The 22,194-nt window shown below is 46.1% G+C and overlaps 1 long non-coding RNA gene across 3 annotated transcripts in view; it reads right to left on the bottom strand.

Moving 5' to 3' along the window:
• The window catches only part of LOC138516031 (uncharacterized), an 86,650-nt gene extending 64,666 nt beyond the window's left edge, over window positions 1–21,984 (bottom strand). For 2 of the 3 annotated variants that reach the window (XR_011282210.1, XR_011282212.1), the window contains exon 1: window positions 21,646–21,984. This is a non-coding gene — a long non-coding RNA (uncharacterized lncRNA). Of the gene's footprint in view, window positions 1–17,359; window positions 17,448–21,645 lie in introns of all 3 variants that reach the window. The other variant, XR_011282211.1, reaches the window with a different exon arrangement.
• Window positions 21,985–22,194: the final 210 nt, after the last annotated feature.

Raw genomic sequence — 22,194 nt, 5'->3', positions numbered from 1 at the left:
GCAGAATGCAACATGAATGCAACACGCATTCTGATTGGCTCTCGCCGGGTCCTTACCCAGCCGAGAATCCTTCGATTGTCGGACGGGATTCCAGCCGCCTTGCCCTCGGCGGGGAGCGTGGCAGCCCCTCAGCCAATGAGGAGGCTGGAAGCGGGGCCATCCCCGCTGCGAGCCTCCCCGCGGCTGAGAGGCTGCCTTCGCCCCCCGCTGGTGACTCGGGTAAGGCTTTTTTTTTAATTCCCTTTCCTCCCTCCTCCCCCTAACCCCACTTATCTTCTTGCTCCTGTGTCCCCGGTGGGGGACGATGGCAGCCTCCAGCCGTGTGGAGACTCGGAGCGGGGCCATCCCCGCGCCTCCACACGGCTGGAGGCTTCCATCGTCCCTCGCCAGGGATGCAGGTATGTTTTTTTTTGTACTTTTCTTTTTTTTTTTACGTCCCCCTACCGCCCTCCCAAACCCACTTACCTTCTTTTTGGTCCTTTTTCAGGAGCGTACGCGCTGGTAACACTTGTGTTCCCAGCACGCCCGCTCCCGATGGCCGCCATGGAAAGGGAAAATGGACTCCGTTTTCCCTTTCCCGGCAGCCATTTTCTTGGTCGTTGTTAGGGAGAATTCTCATTTATGGCTAATTTCCCTTACCTAGTGAGTTCCTCAGCAGCTTTGCTGGATTTCTGGGGTTTATTTTTTCCACCTGGTAAGAGTGTGAACCTTTTTCCCACTCTTACGTGTGTTTTGCCATGTGTATTTTTACTTTTTGTGTGATCTTGGGCTCTGGAGCCACACCACTCCATGAGCCCAACTTTTTGTGTGTTACACAGCACCTTCAGTGCAATGACACATGGTTGTATCTAAGACTTCCCACTGACTCCATTTTTCTGGGGCTGACTACTGTACCCCAGAAACAGGTAAAGTTGCCATTTACTTTATGTAGTCATTTAACCTGCAGACCCAGTGCACGCCATCTTACATGGAGTATTGGAAAGGGTTAACACTGATCCCTTTTTGTCTGTACCTCCTGGAGATTTGTTTGTTTCCCTCCCTTAACTCTAAGACTTGACTGGTGGCAGTGGTAGCTACCCTAACTTTTCTACCGCGTTTATAGTATATAAACGTGGTACTGTTTTAGGCTGTTGTGTTAGCCTCGAACATAAACCCGCTTGACCAAATATATTTTATTTTGGCTCCGGTCGGGTTTAGTCACCATTTCTTTATGTTAACATCCTTCTTGTGTTTTACTTTGCGCGGCAAACCAGGTTTGCCTTCTTTGTTCGCCGTCCTTTGGCGGGCTTCTGCGAAGAAGCCCTCCTTTGGCATCCGGGTGTCTAGGTGGGCTGAATGTAAGGGAGGGGTTTAGTAACCCCCTGGACAGGGTCTCCTTGGAGACCCAAGTTGCACTTTGTGTGCATTGGCTGAAGTGGTTGTCCGGGCTGGCCAACCCCCCTGCTGTGTGATTGACAGCCAGGCTGTGTGAATGGGGGATTTTGGCATAAAATGCAGGACTCTTCGGCTGGAAGTCAGAGTCGCCAATGGAACTACAAGAACCGAAGAGAAGCGGAGAAGAAGACGGCTGCTGCAACTCCTGAGTCCCGGTGAAGCCCTGCTGCAGTCCTGAGCTATCTACCCTTCAACAACAGAGAAGATCCAGTCTGGAGTCTTCTTCCCTTGAGCCTGGTGGCATCAACCACCTCACCTTTCTACAGCCAGAGAATCCTCTCCTGGGTCAAAATCTCTTCACAAAGCTGTAGTGGTCCGGATAGCCATCAGAAGAGCCCTCTCCTGTTTTAAAGGAGCGCACCTTTTATTCACTGTTGCTTTGCTGCTGCTGGCCTCATCCCTGGGTAGTGCACATCGCACCAGACGTCGTCCTTCTTTTCGCCACGACTGAAGCTTCAGGAACCGTGAGTCTGCAGGAACTACCAGGGACAACTGCCGTGGCATCAGCTTTCTTCATTCGAATAAGCTACTGTGTCCATTTGGTCGTTCTCTCCGTCCGACCTTGAGGAATCCGGGTGAACCCTTTTCCATACTGAAGGCTGGTCCTTTCTTCCTTCCCTCTTATAACTTTTGCCTCCCTTTGACAATATCCAAGTACTCCTGGCAACGTTAATCTCGAACTGTTCTAATCGTGTGATACTCGACAACAGAGCCCTGCTCCATTTGACACTGGCGCAGGCCTATTGACTTTATCTGTCTCTTAGAATACGTCCTCTGATTCAAGTGCCTTGACAAAAGTATTGCCTATGATTTTTATCCCCTTTTCCTTGGTTTTTATTCAATGTGCTAAATGTGTTTTGACTACGGTTACAATTCTTCCCGAGGGTACGCTTTACTTTCGTAAGACCGAACTGTCATTGCTGTCAAAAAGTGAGCGCTGCTTAACTCCCAGTAACGTCTTTTGTTTCACAACACAGGTCTGTCAAATCCTAATGTACTTTCCTTGAATTGACCTGAACCAAAGGAATTGGTTGCGTGTGGTATATTTAGAGTGTGGTTTTGTTTAATAGAAGTGAAGTGTTTTGTGAACACATGGTTTAAAAATAAATGAACTTGTATTTTTTAACCAGAAACCTTGAGTCAGTGTTTGTTTGAGTCACAGTAATTGTAGTCCTTGGTGTAATCCCTATTACTGCTCATTTGCTCTTGAGATAAGTCTGGCTGCTCCACTACTGCTACCACTCTAACTGTGTAGTACTACCACTTGTAGACTTAATTGTCTGTAGTGTTCCCCAAGGGTACTGCAGGGGATTCTGCCTAACAGTCGTTTCTTTTTTTTCTGTCCCGAAACGCAGCAGTGTTTCGGGACAGAAAAGAATGCTTTTAGTGCCCTGGTCACACAGCTATTATGGGCTGGGGTACTAAAAGCTATATGCCCCTCGCGGCGGGGGCATTACCGACTCAGGTAATGCCCTGCAGACTTCGTTAAGGCCCTTGCTTCGCTGGGGCCTATAAATATGGGCGCCTGGGGCATTTCCTGAGTCGGGAATGCCCCCGCCGCTCGGGTCATATTGCTTCATTATGGAGTTTTCCCTGCGGAAAAATTAAGAGTTCATCCGGACAAATAAGACGCCAAACGTATAGGTTCTGCTCAAGCCCCTCGTCTATCCAAACCTCACTTTACTAACAAATGTTACATTATTTCTGAAATCTGTCCTGAAATATCATCCAATTTTATCCGTGCGAATATGCACTATTCTGGAGATGCTAGCCCAGTCCAAATTTTAACTTAGCATTCTTGGACTTGTAGTCCTGGATTTATAATGGGGAAATCTAGGACTAAAAGCCTCAGAATGTAAAGTTAAAAACAGGACTGGACTAGCATCTCCAGACTGGAAAGTGGCATGCATGCAATGTATTCCAAACATTTGATGACATTGTATTTTCTTCTGCATTACAGATTTAGAGTCCATCTTATAGGATCTAGGAGCATCAGTGATCTCACAAATAAACATCCTGCTCCATTGACTGGCCTATTGACATTCGTGCAAAGGAAGTCTGGTAATAAAATTCTGCAAGTGCTTAACATATCACCCTACATCCAGAAAGTAATAGTGGTTTTGGATGGACCGGCTGAGAATGTACAAAACTACCTACACTTATATAACGTCTACTGGCAACACAGCTCCAGTGATTCAGCTATCTTGATTGATCAAATCACACATTCGATAGATCAAATTTATGAGCAGATAGCGGCCCCGAAAATTCTAATCTGCGGTGACTTGGATATCAACTGCTTGGATCTATCCCATAAAAAACGACCCAGAAATGATGAAAGCGCACGTAAAGCTGCTCAATGGTGTGCTGAAATGGAGATGAGAAATGTACACCTTCTGAACGGCAACACACCAGGGCATGTACCAGCCAAACCAACCTGGAAGGGACAGAATCAGGAATCAATACTGGACTATTACTTTGCCTCAGAAGCTTTACAAATCGACGTCAAAGAACTTTGTGTGGTGCCTAAAATTGAAAGCGACCACAACTTAGTTCTTTTGAGCATCAATTGTTTGCAGAATAAGCAGTCAACATTATGGGAACATGATATAGCAGTTGAACCTAGCCGCACTAGACTTAGACTTAAAGAACAGAATGTGAGATTGATTAACAACGCCTATCAAGAAGAAGACGGCTGTGTGGAATATCAACATCTTCTAACTATCTTTTCTGAAACACAAGGTGTGCGGAAGCAAACATTCATCAATAAACACGCCTTCGATCTTGCCATCAGGAAACAAAAAAGGCAGCTAAGAAGCAAAATTAGAGCATACGATAAACAGTGTACTGCTGAGATCTTGGTTAACATAAAAAAGGCTAAACAGTCTTATAAAAATTGGCTTAAGTCACATCGAGCAATCATGCTCCAACTAGATGCAGAACTGATGCTTGCAAAAATGCAAAACAAAAACACACGTCAGTTTTGGACCCTAGTCAATGAGCAAGAGGGCTTGCAGACTGCACTCCAATCTAGTATTGTCACGGAAACTGAATGGATAAGACATTTTGAACACCTTTATAAAAAGAAAGGAGACTCCCTTGACCCAGAGCTGCCAGATTTGGCTATGTGGGATTTGTAATTTGAACGTTCTGATATTCTCTAAACCATCAACAGAATAAGTACATTGTGTGCTCCAGGCCCAGATGGGTTAACCAACTTCATATTGAAAGAAAATCCGGAAGCCTGGGCCGATTTTTGTTGTACTTTATTTGAAGATATCACACGTGCGTGCACAACACCAACATCCTAGAAAAGTGCATTAATCATACCTGTGTTTAAGAAGGGCAACCAAGCAAATCCAACAGACTATCGCCCCATATTGGATGTCCTAAACAAGATTTACGCTACGCTCATACAACACAAGCTTCTAGCCTCCCCTATTGCTAGCAAACATATTGACCAGCGGCAAACAGGGTTTGTTAAAGGAGTGGGCTGTAGCTTAAATCTCCTAATTGTCAACATACTGAAGATGGATGCAATAAGAACTAGCACTAAGATCTACCTAGCCATAATTGATCTATCTCCCGCATTTGACAGCATAGATCGTGAGAAATTATGGTAAAAAATGTCTAATTGGAATCGCCCTCCAAGTTTATTGTTGGCAATAAAGGACTTACACACAAACACAGTGATAAGAATTCGTTTGGATCGCTCAGACAAACTATCTGCGCCCATAAAAACCCTATGTGGAGTCAAACAAGGATGTCCTTTGGCTGCGATCATTTTCAATTTATTTATCTCCGACATTGATCAAGCCATTGAAAGTCCTAGATCGTTCTCACCAAAAATAAATGGAGTGGCGATAAGTCATCTCCTCTAGGCAGATGACTTGATATTATTAGATTTAACACCTATTGGCCTCCAAAGAAAATTGAACACACTGGGCCAATATGTAAGAAACAATGGGTTGACTATCAATGCGTCAAAATCGGAAATACTTATTCTTGAAAACCTAGGTGGCCAAAAGAAAAAACTTCACCCAAATTTTCGCTGGCATATGGATAATACTGTGTTGAATATTACAATGAATGCGTGATATTTGGGTATGCAAATTAATTCGAACATCAATGACTCCCTGTGGGTCGAAACAACAAAAAGGAAATGCCACATTCTAGCAGTTTAAGCTACTGTCCTAAATCAAAACTGTGGGAAATATTCTCTGCTACCAGCGTTGGCCTTCTATAAACAAAAAGCAGTACCTGCACTAATTTTTGGAGAAGAATGTGCATTCGGCTGCCCAGAAGAGCTATGGAGCACTCATGAGAACATCTTTTGGTCCAGAGTTTTGAGCCTGCCGAAGGAAACTCCTACTGCTTGTATCCGACACAAACTCAGCCTTAAATCCATAAAAGCTAGAGTGTGTTGGAACATGCTCTCCCTATACAGGAAAATCACGTCAGAATCACCAATACAGTTTAAGATTTTGCAAGCAACTACTCATTGTAATGAGAATTCAGTCTTTGCTTTATGGATGAAACGATGCAGCGATATAATGCTAGATCTCGACATTAACCGCACTAGACTGGTGGCAACTAATGTTCGACGAGACCGACAGGGCATTGACGATTACATTAACTTTTTTTCTTGAAGAAATAGTGCTACGATTTCGTTCTGTAAATGAGGAATTGTAAAGGGTTGTTTTTTTCTTTCTGGCTTTTTAACTCACATACACCAAAATGATCTGAGTTGTTCAAAGATGGACCAGTACATGTCCTCGCATTATTGTTAGTGGTTATGTTTAGTTTTTCTTTGTTTGTATTTCTTCCTCATTTATAGGATGCCAGCTCGGTCTTCTTAGAAGAGTGTGTTGATTTGAAGAGTTTTTGAATTAATGTTGACATAATTTTGTATGGATGATCTGTTTTTTTAAAGGTTTGTAATAAACCATATAAAAAAATTAAAAAAAATACAATTAAAAAAAACATCCTGCTCCAGAGCTCTAAAGATTCTTGTGGCGAGTCCGGTTTTTGCTTGGAATTCTGGAACGTTGCCTTTTTCCTAAATTTCAAATGGGAAAGAAAAAACTACAAGTCCCAGAATCCAAAGGGGAAAAAAACAGGACTGGCCACATGGCCACGGGAAGCTCAGGCGCTCTGTCTTCTCCCCATTGCATCTTACCCCGCTTTTGAGTGATTGTGGCAACCATTCTCTCTTTTCCATCCTGTTACCTTTCCTCTGCTTCTCCTTTGTTGCACAGACAAAGATATGGAAACCCCTGGTGTAGCAGGATACGCCATGCTCCCAAAAGCATAGGAGCCACTGTGGTAGTTATCATCACATATAAAAGCTTAATAAAAAAGCATAACAAAGAATGATTTGACCATATGCAGAGCTTCAAGTTCCCCATTCCGTGGATGAGAAAAACAGCCCGTACCGTTTTTATTCTTGGAAGTCTCGGATTTGGTTTCCTACATGTAAAATGGACGTGACAAAACCACAACTCACAGAATAGCATGAGGAAAAAAGACAGGGTGGTTTTCTCATACACAGAATAATTGGGAAACTTGGGAGCTCTGACCCATGATGACATTATCAGGACCTTTGAGCTACAGCACTTGCAATTCTATACCTTACATGTGGTAACAACAATCCAGCCATATCATTACTAGTCATATAGTGACGTCCAAAATGTGTTAACTATCAATACAAGGGGCCGATAGAGAAATAATGACCTTCCGCCTCGCCCGCCCCACCCCCCTCATTTCTTCTAACACACCCTACTATATGACATACAGCGAGCCTACACGAATACAACACTCACCCTGCAACGACGATAGACGGCCAATGTTCTGACAGCCCAACACAGAACATTAAATACACTCCTCTCTACTGCGCTCCCCTCCTTTGCTCTCTGCCCAGCCCTTTCTAATTTGCCTTACTGGAATAGTTTCACAACTGCGTACACTGTGTCATCATCCTGGACTTTTTCTTTGCCTGCATAATCCCGTGGGAAATGTTGGTTGTTTTTTTTAATAATTATTTTGCAATCCACTTGCTGTTCTGACGTTCGTCCCAGTGTCAAATCATGCTGTGGCCGGACCGTGGAATCAGTTATGCTGCCATCTTCCTCAGGAGACTTTGGTCTGCAGTAAACGCCCCACCAGGTGTGTTGAGGGGCCGTGGAGCTGCGGGGCTGTGCTGGGCCTAGAAGGCGGGACGCGCATCAGGCTAGCGTGTAATGAAGACACTGCCATGCTGGCTCTGGTATCAGAGCGGAGACAGCCTTTCGCAGGCTTTCTCCCTCACATTTATTTTTTTGCCCACGTGGTCCATGTCACATGGACATCACATCCCTGCCCAAATTGGACAAACAAACAAGCAAACAAACGAACAAACACATGAACTTTGCAAAAGTTGTGGTAGTCTTTCATGCTGCTCGTCAGGGCGCCAGTCCTGTGCGTTCCACCTCACACGCATCTGTATATGCCATTCAGAATGTATCCTTGGAGGCGAGTGGAGGGTACCAGCCACCTCCGGAGTGAGTATCGTTCTACTCGCTCCTTGTGTGGGGTGGCTGATCTGGGCAGACTCCCTTCATTGCCCTCAGGCGCAGGGGTCTCCTGAGTTGGTTTTTCGTTCTGTTTTCTCGCTGGTGGCGTCAGCTCAGCCGACGGGTAGTGGGCCCTCATGGGGGTTCTGTCTTCTTGGAATTATTCCCACAGGGTGTGTGGCGTCTGCTTGAAGTGGGACAAGTTCCGGCTGACTGTTTCGTGCTCTCAGTGGGTGGTGGTCCAGGGGAGAGACTCATAGGGCAGAGCCATCTTTGCCCTTGGCGCTCGGTTCTTCACCAATACCATGTCTCCTGATTGGAAGTCGTTGGGTGTGGCTCTTCTTAACCCGTCTTCCCTTGCATTGTGCTCTTGTCTTCTGCATTCCATTTGTACCAGGTCCACTTGTGGGGGTTGCCACGTGGGGTGGAGGGGCAATCCCACTTGGATGGGTTCCCCCGAACATCAAGGCTGCAGGGCTGGTCTGGGTGGCTGAGTGAGGGGTTTGAAGATAGGAGCGAAGAAACCGGTATAGTTCGGGTAGCTACTCTCGTCTTTTGTCTTTCGCGATCCTCACAGACTTGTTGATAGATACCATAAATCTTTTTGCATCACTATTGGCCTGGGGCCAGCACGGTGTGATGTGGTGGTGGTGGATCCCCATGTCATCGATGAATCATTGGAACTCATTGCTTGTGAACGGTGGGCCGGTGTCGCTTTTTATCGATGATAGTATGCCGTGGACCGTGAACATCTTCTCCAATGCTGTGGTGACCAAGGCTGCATCTGTCGAATTGACCGGCTCGACTTCTGGGTATCTAGTGTACTCATCTATGGCAACCAAGAGGTAGGCCTTGTTGGCAATTGTGCAAAAGTCGATGCTTACTGCATCCCACCGGCGCTCGCTTCTTGGGGACTGGCCATTGGCTCTGGTGGTCTGGGCTGGCGGGTAGCTAGACATGCTGTGCAGGTTTCAACAAGTCCAATGACCTTTTGCTTTATCTGCGACATCCACACTCGCGATTTGAGGAAGGCTTGTGTCTTTACAATTCCCTGATGGCCCTCGTGCGCGAGCTGGGGCACACTCTTGTGGAGGTTGGTGGCCATTACTATGAGGACGAGGACTTCGAGAGACACGGACAGTTCATGGCATATCCCAAATAGGGCTTGTATCATTTCCTGCGCTTGGGGCGTCCTGTGGGCGACAGCAGTGAGGAATGTTTTCCACTCGCCAGTTAGGATCACCTTCTTGGCCACTTGGAGGCAGGGATCTCTGTCTATTTCCTCTACAATTTCGTCAAGTTACATTGTTTTGGGCCTGGCACAGGCTATGATCTGGCATTCGTGCTCCTCTGTTTCCTTGGCTGCTTCACGTTCTGTGGCTGGTTGGGGGTGTCACAATTGAAAGTCTGCAGGGTTGTCGGCCCGGCTCGGTATTGTACTTCAAAGTCGAATTGCTGTGACTGGAGCATCCAGCGTTCAAACTTGGCTGGGGGGTGCGGTGCTGACCCTTTGAATATCAGGACTAATGGTTTATGGTCCATCAGTACCTTCACGGGGTGCCCCAGGATGTAGACGTGAAAGTGCCTGCACCCCCATATGATGGCTAGTGCCTCTTTTTCTATGTGTGCACAGTTTCTTTCCGTCGGGGTGAGAGCTCTGCTGGCGAACGCGATGGGGACAACTGTTCCGTCTCGGTCCGTCTGAGTGAGAACAGCTCTGAGGTCAACGGGACTGGCGTCCACCAGTAGCTCTGCCTTGCGTGACATGTCGGACAATGCGATGGTGGCTTTGCTGGATAGCGATTCTTTGATCTTCTGGAACGCATTTTCTTGGGTCGCTCCCCATTCCCATGTCATCTTTGCCTTTGCGAGTTCTCACAAGGGCGTGGCAATAGTGGCCAGGTCGGGGATGAATCGCCTACAGTATGTGGCCATACCTAGGAAGCTACAGACCTCGGTTGCCGTTGTGGGGACTTGAGCATTTTTGATGTCTTTGACCTTTCCCGGGTTCGGGGATACCCCTTTCTCATTGAAGACATATCCAAAAAAACTCAGCGTGAATTTGCCAATTTCAAATTTTTCTTCATGTAGTGTTAGCCCTGACTCTTCTAGTCACTCTAGTGTGGCTGCTAGATGGCGTTGTGTTCTTTTTCGGTCTTGCCATAGACCAGGATGGCATCGCTGACATAAGTGACTCCTGAGAGGTCCTGAAGCACTTTGTGTATTTTGTGTCGGTAAACTTCCGCTGCCGATGAGATTCCAAAATTGAGCCAGCGATATCTTCTCAGCCCAAGATGCGACGAGAACATTATGTACCTTGAGTCTTTTGCCAGGTGGATTTGGTGATACCATGATATCAGGTCCAGTTTGCTGAAGACTGTAGCGCTGGTCAAGTCCACGATTAGCTCGTCCACAGTTGGTGTTGTGTGTCTTTCCCGCCCTATTGCCACGTTGGGCAGGTGCATGTCGAAGCATATTCGCACCGCCTGGGCTGTTTGGGTTTTGCTGTCACCACCATAGGGGACACCCAGGGTGTGGGCCCAGTGCTCTTCTCGATAATCCGGAGGTCCTCCAATTTGTTCAGCTCTGCTTCTACTGCTACCCTCATGTGGAACGGGACTCTTTAGTGTCGAACTGCCCTTGGTTCTACCGTGAGGTTTATGTGGATCTTTACTGTCCACCCTCTTAGGCATCCAATGCCTTGGAATAGCTTCCGGTGCTTGGCTAGTAGGTGGTCAATTTCCTTGGACTGGATAGCGAAGGTAAACAGTATTAGTTCTAGTCTTTCTGCGGTTGGACAGCTGAGTAATGTCTCAATTCCTGCATCGACTACATAGATGCGACTCCTGCAGCTCTTCCCATTGTGTGTGAGAGTGGTCTTGAAGTACCCCATGACTGGGAGGGACTTCTTGCATCCATACGCGAATAGCTGTACAGGCTTTCGCCGCATGGGTGGTCTGGGGTCGAGCTTGTCGAACCTTGTGGTCGGCATGACATTCACCGTGGCACCAGTGTCAATCATCATCAGCACTGGGATGTCTCTGACAGTGACTGTGCAACTGCGGTGGGATCTGCTGTCATTGATCTGCCTGCCGTGTGCCAGTTTGACCGCTGATATCATGTGGGCCTTTTTGCCGCCTGGAGTTGTCGTATCGGTTAGTGTGATTTGGGGACTGTTCCCTGCTGACTCGTCGTCATCGCCACTGATGCTGTCTGTGTCTTCTCCCTCGATTGCTCGGGCCGACCTTTCCGGGTGTCTAGGGTCCGGTCGGGGATTCTCCGCTGGCGGCGGTCGGGTTGCTTGGGCGGAATGTTTGTGCATTCCTGGACCTGGTATCGCTCCTCCAGTCTTGAGCTCTCCTCTGGGGTGAGTTGTCTTTGTTTCTCTGGGAGTTTAGGCATACCGACGCATATAGGATCACCTTCCCACACTTCTAGCACGTGGTGCCGTATGCTGGGCAGGGTTGCCCTTTGTGTTGCTGTCCGCCACACCACAGGCATTCTCTGGGCTTGCTTGCTGTCTGCCTTTGTTGGTGTTTGCTCTGCCGCAGGGCACTGATGGTGGTCTAGTGGCAGGCGACTGATCATTTGCTCCATTTCTGCCACATGCTCGCCTGTTCTGTCCCGTTGTTGCCCCATGGTCAGGATGGTGTCTAGCGGGAGATTCGTCCCTGATAGTATGGGCCTCTGGAGCTTTTGATTTGATTAGATTTGCACATTTGTAACGCGCATACCCAAGAGGGGACCAGGCACAAATGCATCTAGGCGCTGCAGTGATAACTTCATGAATCATAGCAGTGTTACAGAGTTCAAGCTAGCAGTGAGGCCTACACTATGTAAACAGATGGGTTTTACATTTTTTTCTGAAAATTGTCAGGGACTCAAGGAGTCGGAGATTCAAGGGAAGCTCAATCCACATTTGAGGGCCAAAAACAGAGAACCTTCGTTCACCCCAAGTTTAGGTTCCAGCCCTTGGAATCTGTAAAAGGCGCTGGCCTAGAGAACGTAATTGTCTCGAAGGGCAGTATGGCTGGATTGTAACACTCAAATAGGCCGGTGCTAGCCCATGAATACACCTGAACACCAAGCAGAGCACCTTAAAAAGAATCCCCTGTGACACTGGCAACCAGTGTATCTGTCTTCTGAATTGAGAAATTGCAACTCTTCTGCTCAATGAAAAAATCAACCTGACGGCAGAGTTTGTAGCCTCTTTATCTGGAATTTCTGCACCCCCATAATAAGGGCATTGCAGTAATCCAACCTAGCATTGGTTAATATTCCAACCACGGCGGGTCGATCCTTCACTGCAATTAATGGCAATACTGGTTTTAAGATTCTTAATTGAAAATAAACCGATTTCACATCTGGTTGATCTGTATATTGCAGTCCATACTGGACTGCTAAATACAGCCAAGGTTTTTTTTCTGTATCAACATACTTTGTCGGTGTGTCGAAGAGAGAGGGGCATGGAGTGGTGTGCACCATGTCCCGTAGAGATTTCCTAGCACCCAGTATTATGACCTCTGTTTTTGCAGGGTTTAACTAAAGCTTGTTTTCCAACATCCAGTCCTTGATTTTAGCTGCATAAGACAGCACCGTATTTATGGCTTCTATAAGCTAATTTAGTCAGACATAACTCTGGGTGTCATCTGCATAGGAGTGATATGACAAGCCAACTTCTGACAAAATATTTAGCAGAATTCGGATTTATGTGTTAAACAGTAGGGGCGATAGTGAGGACCCCTGTGGTGCCCCACACTCAACCAGCACTGTCTCCGAAAGGCAGTCACCCATCCTTATCTGTTGGGTACGGTCGGATAGAAAAGACACAAACCATCTCATAGTTTCTGCCGAAATACCTGCCACGGATAACACTCTGGTGATGAGAATATCAAAATCCACCGTATCGAGGGCTGCCGACACGTCCAGCATGATAAGCATGCTAACAGTACCTTTGTCAGCGGCCCCCAAGCTGATCATCCCAAACGGTCACCACGGCAGTCTCTGTTCTATGAGCCGGTCTGAATCCCGACTGGAAATAGTCAAGGATCTTATGTTCATCTATAAATGCCTGAAGTTGCCTTGTCAGCACTTTTTCTAAGATTTTAGCAGGCCATAGCAGGCCCGCTATGGGACGATAATTGGAGAGGCCATGTATGACCTGTTGCCTGACTGCAAATTCGACGTCTGGGAAGTCGCAGCCGATGGCCATCTCACACAGCCGGCCGTGGAAGTCATCAATGCTTTCCTGTGGGCGTTGTCTGACCTGGCTCATTTTAAACCGCTCGAAGTACAGACTGACCTGGGGCTTGAATTTCCTCGTGAGGACAGCCTTCGCTGTCTCGTAGTCGTCTTCTGTGCCCCGATTCGGGAGTGCATTGAATAGCCTAAGCGCCCTGGTTCCAAGGTTAAGCATAAGGAATGTCCTTTTCTTTTCTTCAATGGTAATGTCACATGTTTTGAAGCTTTGTGATGAGGGGCTGTGGAGCTGTGGGGCTGTGCTGGGCCTGGAAGGCAGGACACGCATCATGCTAGCGCGTAATGAAGACAATGGCATGCTGGCTCTGGTGTCAGAGCGGGGACTGCCTTTGGCTGGCTTTCTCCCTCACATATATTCTTTCCACCAGGTGGACCATGTCACGTGGACATCACACCAGGAACCCGGTGTTGTATGATATCCTGCATCCCCCTGGCAGCATGAGGGAGGTATTGTGCGGCAATCTTCGGAGACACGCTCACCGAGTAGCCCGACCCCAGAGCTACCAGGTGGGCGTGGCTTCAAGGCTTTCACTCTGTAATGGGAAGCCACATATCATACTGTATGGTATAATATACGGCTTCCCACGTTAGAGTGAGGGAGCTGATGACTGCTTTTTCTATGCATGCTGTTGTAAGTTTCAGGGCCACACAATGTGTGCGGTTCTTGTCCCAGGGCTAAGGGTGGGAGGGGGGCGTTGCATGGAGACAGCTGCACTACCTGCACTACCTCCGAAATGCAAGACCGTTACTCTGCCCAAGTGAACATAAAACTGCATATAGCATACAGATCCGAGTCTGCTTACTCTGAAACGGTTTAAATCAAGAATTGACTCTAAGAGTTGGACTAGACATTGGGAGCAAAGGTGCCAGGAATAGCCCTTAAAAAAAACAGTGCACAGGGACTAGAACATTACGTCTGAACGTAATAACTTTTACTTAAACTGTGCAAGCTAGTCTTGGTGGAAAGGTGGAGGCACCAGGCAAGCTCTGCAACAACACAATCTACTGCCAAACCTTCACATCCAGGTCAAGGGAAGAGTTGTATTTAGCTGAGTTTGGACATGTGTATTTATGAAACCAGTGTCCAGAAACAAAACAGGCATGGGGTGGTTACCAGTGGGCTTCTCATGGCCCCTAAATGTTGGCAATTTAGGGTGCACATTCAGAATAAGCCGATGCGATTGTCCAAGTGAGTCCCCTAGAGGGGGTGGTTGCCCTATTGTGCCAGCAACGGGAGAAGGGCACATTGTCCCATTTAAGAGTCAGTTTGTGGACCAGAGCACCTCAGACGGGTCTCATTCCTAGGCATAAGGTGACCATTTTGTGTTTTCACAAACAGAGCGCTCTTGTATTACGGCAAAATTGCGGAATAGTTTACCTAATAACGTCTGTGAAAGATTGTATTTTTTTCAATTTAGGGAAAAGTCTAAAAACACTTTTATTTAGCGATGTGTAGCCTCCTCCGAGCCTTTTGTTGTGCGTAGTGGTTTATTCGCTCTGATACCCGATGGGTGGTAGTACCTTAAATAACCATTCAATGCTACGAATCTTCAGATTTCTGAGCTCTGCTTATTAGTATTAGCCACGTTGTGTGATGCTCATTTTTCGACCTCCAAATGATGAAAGGCTGAGTTCGGCCCTGCCGGGATTCGATCCTGCGTCAGTAGGCTTTGCACAGATATCAAAGCCAGCAATCTACTCGCTGTGCTATTGGCCCAGCATGATATCACCTCATTCCATCTGACGGTATTAATATTCCGTCACAGTTTGTTTTGAGATGCCTTTATCTGCACTGTGGCTTAAAGGCCAAACCCTCAAAGTTAGCTGCTCAATAGTTAACAACACTCAAGAAAACTAAAATTGAATATAAGCAAAACTATTTTGAAAGCTGCCTATTCCACTTGCATGACAACTGCTTGTTCGATGGGTTAAAAGGTATTTGTTCTGTTGCGCTGCCTGTTTAGCCTCCCCATGACAAGCTGCTTGTGTGCGTGAAAGAATACTAAAAACCGGGGTTATCAAATCTACTCTGGGGTGTGGCTTTAACTCTTTAAAGTAGTAGAAGAATTTGCAACTGTTTCAAGCCGTCTCTTCTGAGGCATAAGCTGTTCAGACAGTCCTGGCCTTTAGGCTCGCATTAACTTGCATTCTGGTATTTATAGTTCAGCATTTCTCAAGGCATAGCACCAGAAGAACATTACAGCCATTGAAAATGGCGTGAGCTAAAAATCCAGGCTGTGCAGAACGTCAATTGTGAGCTCTGCGAAGGCAGCAATTTTGCCATTTGTCAGACACTGCCATAATGGTACTGCCTAGCCATAAAATGACAAAAGGTGACAAACGGTGTGATTACGTGGGCATATTATACGGCTATCTACACCCAAGCCAAAATCGTTGGCTTTATCAATGTGTTTGTTTTTAACAAGACTCGAGTTCAATGAATAGACATAAATCAAGTGGCTGAGAGTTCACTTGGTTAATAGATTTGTATTGCATCAGTAGCACGTTTACAGCTGTAATTAAGCTATTGACTTTCTGCAGAATACAGTTCATAGGAGGGGATGGGCGGTAGTGGGTGGGAATGATGATAGGAATTATTATGGCCCTGGGCAGTCAATGGGTGGGTACATTTTCAAACATCACCCACCAGCTGTGTGTCACTCATCACGGGTCATCACCCTCCTAGCTGTACTCCAGTGCAACAGTTAAAGCTTACAGATCGCACGTGAGAATCACCTCATGGTCAAAACTAAAAAAAATAAGTGTGAATGTTCAAGGAGTGATGTTAGGAGAGAAAAGTGGGCAGGCGTTTTTCAATATGTCTAGGTTCATTGGAATTCAGCATTCTCTCCTCAGCAGTTGCTTACTATTCAGATTACTATTCTGAGGCTGAACAGGAACAGGGTCTACAGAAAATTCACCAAATTCATCCCCAGGGGACAGATATATGGCAAGGGGATGTCATTGCCTTGCTGTGGCTTCACGCCATCTGACGTCACTTCTGGTGGTGTTGCACATTCTGTATGCTATTAGTATTCCCACTTGTTTTTTAGATTCCGCATTAGAGGTGGCGCGTGAGACACACTTGTGGCAAAACTAATGGCATGAGTGAGAGTAGAGGAGAGATGGGATGCAAGGACAGACACGCAGCCTGCCGGTGTCCTTGGGCTATGTACCCACGAATTCTCCTCCCATGACCATGCTACAACCTAAGTACATTCATACAGAATCCCAAACCACCAGACCAACCCCCTCATCCCTGCAATGCAAGTCAATGGGAAACATTCTCTCTAATCCTGTTGCTATATCTCTATTTTTGACTGTTTTAAAACATTGCATTGTATACAAAACATACATACATGGAGGAGGAGGAGAGGAGAGAGACTGCCACGTTCCTTTCCCCATCAGGACCTCATGACCTCCCGCTCCCAGCATCTTTCTCCCCTGTTATTCTTTTTCCAGCGATCTAGCTAACCTGCGCACCCATCTCTCTTCCCACCGCACAGCATTTGAACTGTTCAGCCCTTTACCCTATGTTTTCCTCTCCTCCTGAATTATTCATCCACACCTTCTTCTCATGCTGCACCCTCCCATCCTGCATACTGCAGGAAGAACAAGAACAAGAAACATGTACAAGCAATGGGAGTGTGCGTTTGAGTATGGCTTGTGTGACTGTGCTTTTTCGGCATTTATAGTTTTTGCTATTAGGTGGCGCTTTAAGCCAAAGCTTTTGCATTAGAGTACAGCTAGGGAGAAATGGCATATGAGGAGGGACACAAAGCTTGCAGGCCTTCCAAATTTGTAAAAATTCTACTAGACCCGCAGGGTGAGTTTGTTAGTTTACATACTCGAACTAAGAGAAATGCACTTGCCCCATGTTGACAGGGGACAACATATTTACCAGTGTTTTCAGTAAAATTGAGCATGTCACCACAAGCACACTTCAGATTTGGTGCAATGCTGCCACCCAAAAGGCCAGCCATGCACAATGAACACTTTATTTGCCAGCTACTAGAAACAAACTTGGTTGCAGTAAATGTCAAGTAAAAGTTTCAAACATCCCCATACATCCCCAACAGCCATGCAAACGGTACTCGGCCTTCATAAAATCTACTCACCCACAGGGTCGGATTGGCACCTCGGTATTTCGGCCCGTGGCCGGGCCGAAATTGTCCCTAGGGAGTGGGAGCCGGTTTTTGGCCATGCCTGGGCCGGTTTGGAAGAAAAAAAAAATGTAAAAATGAAATTTCTTTTTTCCTATTTTTTTTTTCTTTTTGTTTTCAAAAAGCCTTTCATCCTTCTTAGGTCGATAAATGAGTACCAACACAGGTTGGGTAATATTGTATGCACATTTGTTCTGTAAAAAAGAGCTTAAGGTTAAGTACTATACAATAACATATTATCATTTGGCCTTGGACGTCTGCTTGGATTCACAGTAATTTAGTGTACTTAGGAACAATGCTATTTGATGCCACTTTCTGTTTTGTCAAGGGGTGAAAGGTCGTGTTTCATTGCTTCCCGGGATGACACTTTTGGGTGGGGTCAAATGACATCACTTCCGGTGATGTCATCAGAGGTCAAGGGTCGTGAGGCGAGGGGTGGGCCACTTTATTTTTGAGTGACCAGGCTTATTTCTTGTCCCAGTACGACCCGGCTCACCCATGCAAGTGGGCTAGTAGATTTTGGGATCCCTGAGCCTTGTAGTTGGTGTTTGGTTATTTACCCACCCATTAACTGCTTATGGCCATGCTAATCCCTAGGACCATTCCTACCCATGTCCTGCCCTTCCCTGACCAAAACACATCCTCCTGGGATCTATTTGAGCTAGCTTTATTAAGCCTTACCATCAAACGTTGTGCAAGAAGGACCAGCCAGTGTATTTTAAAAGCACTCTTCTAAAAGTTAATGTCTTAATTTGGAGCTGTAAACATGATACTGGTGTAATACAAATGTATTAACCAGTTCTGCCTGAGCCACTCGATTTATAAGCACTATGCATGTCCTCCACTGACGTCCTGTAAAAACAAGCATTGGTAAAGCCAACAGTTTTGGTTTGTGTAGAAGTATTAGTCATTTGCCAGGCACTGCTATTATATGCCCATGTCTCCGCACAATTTTGCAGCTGCTTCCATTAATGGCCAGTTAATATCACTATGGCAGTGCCTGCCAAATGCAGTTCTCATGCCTACACAAAAGCCAAAAGGTATGGCATTGCTGTTGCTTTTTCTCTGTGTTCCTGGCAGTGTGATTGAGCTGGGAACAGACATCGTGCTGAGATAAAGGCAGAGAGGAAGACAACTGAAAACTGCTGCTTGGAACTCTGCAGGCACATTTCTGAGCATGCACCAGTAGACAGCCTTATGCCACCTCAACAGCATGTTCTATGCACACGGACGGTTCACGGTTCTAAGATTTGCTAAGCTCTGTGTGGCACAAGAGGTGCGTGTCCGGACCTGTGCATTCATTTTCCGGCGCCTTTGCCGTCTTCTCAACCGTCAAACCAACCCTGGTGGCTCTCACAAACCACAGCTCCCTAAGCGCTTCATCGAACCAATCCCACTGACCAGCGCATCCAGTAACCAGCCTCCTTGAAGGGACTGTTGAGATGACGGCGATGGTCGTCACGATACTCTCGTTCCCAAGCATCATATTTGAACCACAAAGAACTTTGTTTCAACCCTGCTCAACATCGCTCCAGTTGGCAGCTCCCTCTGTCTACACTAACCCACATATCCCCCTCAATAGAATCAGAGGCCTTTAGATATGCAGCACCCTGGTCTGTGGCTACTCCTGTGTTAATGGGTATGCTCCTTTGATTCCTGTTCCGAGGCCAGCTTCCCGTGGTATTGCTGTCTCCTGGGAGGGTGTTACCTGCCCTCACAAAAGGAACAAAGAGAGGAAATCCCCCCAAACTACTCTCTTGCTAGTAGTGTCAGAGACCACCTTCTCTGGGGAGAAAACACATAGTCCTTTCACAGCTGGACTGGGCTCAAAGGGATAATACATGTGATATCAAACTGTTGTGGCTGTAAACATTATTAGAATTACCATACACCAAACCATAACTCATATATAGCTTATATTTAAAGATACATCTGACACGAGAATAGTAACTCATAATAATAGGGTTTTGGTACAGGGGTGCATGTTTTAAATGCCACCCCTCCGCTGCTGGGACTTGGCTCTCACTGAAGCTATCAGATGGGTACCTGTGTCCTCTGGACCTGCTGTGTGCCACTGAAAAGCTGGTGCTGCTGATCAGGCTACTGGTGCAGCCAGGCACAGGTCTACACAATGCCATTGGCATGGAGCTTATGAAAGGGCGATCTGTTTGGCAGATTACCCTTTCAGGGATGGAATTAGCCACATCATTTTATTAAATTATAAAACTAAAAACAGCCAGGGCTTCTACACCGTTGCCAGATGGCAATTCCTCGCAATATGCCTGGGCTATTTGAATAGAATTTCCTTGCTGAAAATACTATGCACAATCCATTGGCAGCATGGTATGAACACGGAATAAATACCTTAAGAAGAACATGTCACCTTTAATTACTCCATTCACTTTGATATGTACTGACATGCACCTTTTTATTTTCCAAAGTGACTCACTTTACATTCAATGTGAAGAAAAAAAAAATGTAAAAAGCGTACATAAATCTTTATACTTGTATATTTTATACTCCATGGTATATTATAAACCTTTTGCAGGTTCATTGGGATATGGGAGAGGAAACAGTAAACACGTTTCCCTCGGCTCCTAATTCCTGCTCCACCTGCAAAACCACCTAGTTATCCACTAGCATGTCATGCCGGCGTAAAACATGTGGATTCGTGTGGAATCTGCCTGCATGCAGTACCTGCTAAACGCAGGTGCATTCCATGAGACTACATTGTAAATGCAGAGAGCAAAGAATACTTTCAGGCGGCATTGACATCTTCCACAACACAGAGTAAAATGAAACAGTAAAGGCAATTTCACCTGTTTTCACTCTTTCATTTTACACTTTTAAGCAGGGGACTCGGCAGCAGGTAAGTGTTAATGTTGGCAGTACCTTCAGGCAATTATCTCTTTTGGGAAATGAGAATATGACTAAGCTTAACTGGGCCACACCTGGCCCCAGAATTGTCAGTCTCATAATTGTTATTGTGGAGTTTTCCCTGCGGTAAAATTAAGAGTTCATCTGGACAAATAAGACGCCAAACGTATAGGTTCTGCTCAAGCCCCTCGTCTATCCAAAGCTCATCTTACTTACACATTTGACATTGTTTCTGAAATCTGTCCTGAAATATAGTCCAATTACATGCGAATATGCACTATTCTGGAGATGCTAGCCCAGTCCAAATTTTAACTTAGCATTCTTGGACTTCTAATGGAGGACATTTAGGACTACAAGCCTCAGAATGTAAAGTTAAAAACAGGACTGGACCAGCATCTCCAGACTGGAAAGTGGCATGCATGCAATGTATTCCAAACAGTTGATGACATTGCATTTTTTTCTGCATTACAGATTTAGAGTCCATCTTATAGGATCTAGGTGCATCAGTGATCTCACAAATAAACATCCTGGTCTAGAGCTCTAGAGATTCTTGTGGGGAGTCCTGTTTTTGCCTGGAATTCTGGGACTTGTCGTTTTCCTAAATTTCAAATGAGAAAGAAAAAAAACTACAAGTCCCAGAATCCAAAGGGGAAAAAACAGGACTGGCCACGTGGCCACGGGAATCTCGGGCGCTCTGTCTTCTCCCCACTGCATCTTACCCTGCCTTTGAGTGATTGTGGCAACCATTCTCTCTTTTCCATCCCGTTACCTTTCCTCTGCTTCTCCTTTGCTGCACAGACAAAGATCAGGAAACCCCTGGTGTAGCAGGATACGCCATGCTCCCAAAGGCATAGGAGCCACTGTGGTAGTTATCATCACATATAAAAGCTTAATAAAAAAGCATAACAAAGAATGATTTGACCATATGCAGAGCTTCAAGTTCCCCATTCCGTGGACGAGAAAGCCAGCTAGTCCCGTGTTTATTCTTGGAATCTGGGATTTGTATTCCTACATGTAAAATGGAAGTGACAAAAAACTACAACTCACAGAATAACATGGGGAAAAGGGCAAGGTGGTTTTCTCATACACAGAATAATCGGAAAACTTGGGAGCTCTGACTTACACATGATGGCGTTGTCAGGACCAATACGATACAGCACTAGCAATTCTATACCTTACATATTGTAACAGCAATCCAACCATATAATTACCATTCATATAGCGACGTCCAAAAAGTGCTAACTATTGAGGGGCCGATAGAGGAATAATGACCCTTCGCCTCGCCCGCCCCACACCCCCCCTCGCTTCTCCTAACACAACCTACTATATGACATACAGCGAGACTACACGAATAAAGCACTCACCCTGCAACGACGACAGGCGGCCAATGTTCTGACTCGGCGATAAAAGAGACTAGTACAGCCCAACGGTCACACAGAACATTAAATACACTCCTCTCTACTGATCCGCTCCTGCGCTCTCTGCCCAGCCCTTTCTAAGTTGCCTAACTGGAACAGTTTTACAACTGCGTACACTGTGTCAACATCCTGGACTTTTGCTTTGCCTGTATACTCCCGTGGTAAATGTTGGCTGTGTTTTTTTAATAATCATTTTGCAATCCACTTCCTGTTCTGACGTTCGTCCTCGTGTCAAATCATGTCGTGGCAGGACTGTGGAATGAATTATGCTGCCATCTTCTTCAGGAGCCTTTGATCTGCCGTTAACGTCCTGCCATGAACCCGGCGGCCACATAACTCAGTTAGCGCGGAAATCGCTCTGTGATTGCTCGTTATTGTTCAAGATGTGACGCAGAATCGTCATGGAAATCTTTGTGTGCCAAGCGATGCACCATTTTGCTAAGCAGGAAGTCTCCTTGACTAGGCACCCCTGAATAACAAAAGTAAGGAAGAGGG

The sequence above is a fragment of the Ambystoma mexicanum genome, chromosome 6q, assembly GCF_040938575.1.
Source record: "Ambystoma mexicanum isolate Mex_15411 chromosome 6q, UKY_AmexF1_1, whole genome shotgun sequence".
In the NCBI taxonomy this organism is placed as follows: Eukaryota; Metazoa; Chordata; class Amphibia; order Caudata; family Ambystomatidae; genus Ambystoma; species Ambystoma mexicanum.
Note: the sequence above shows the minus strand (reverse complement) of the source record. Positions and strands in the feature narration are given on the sequence as shown.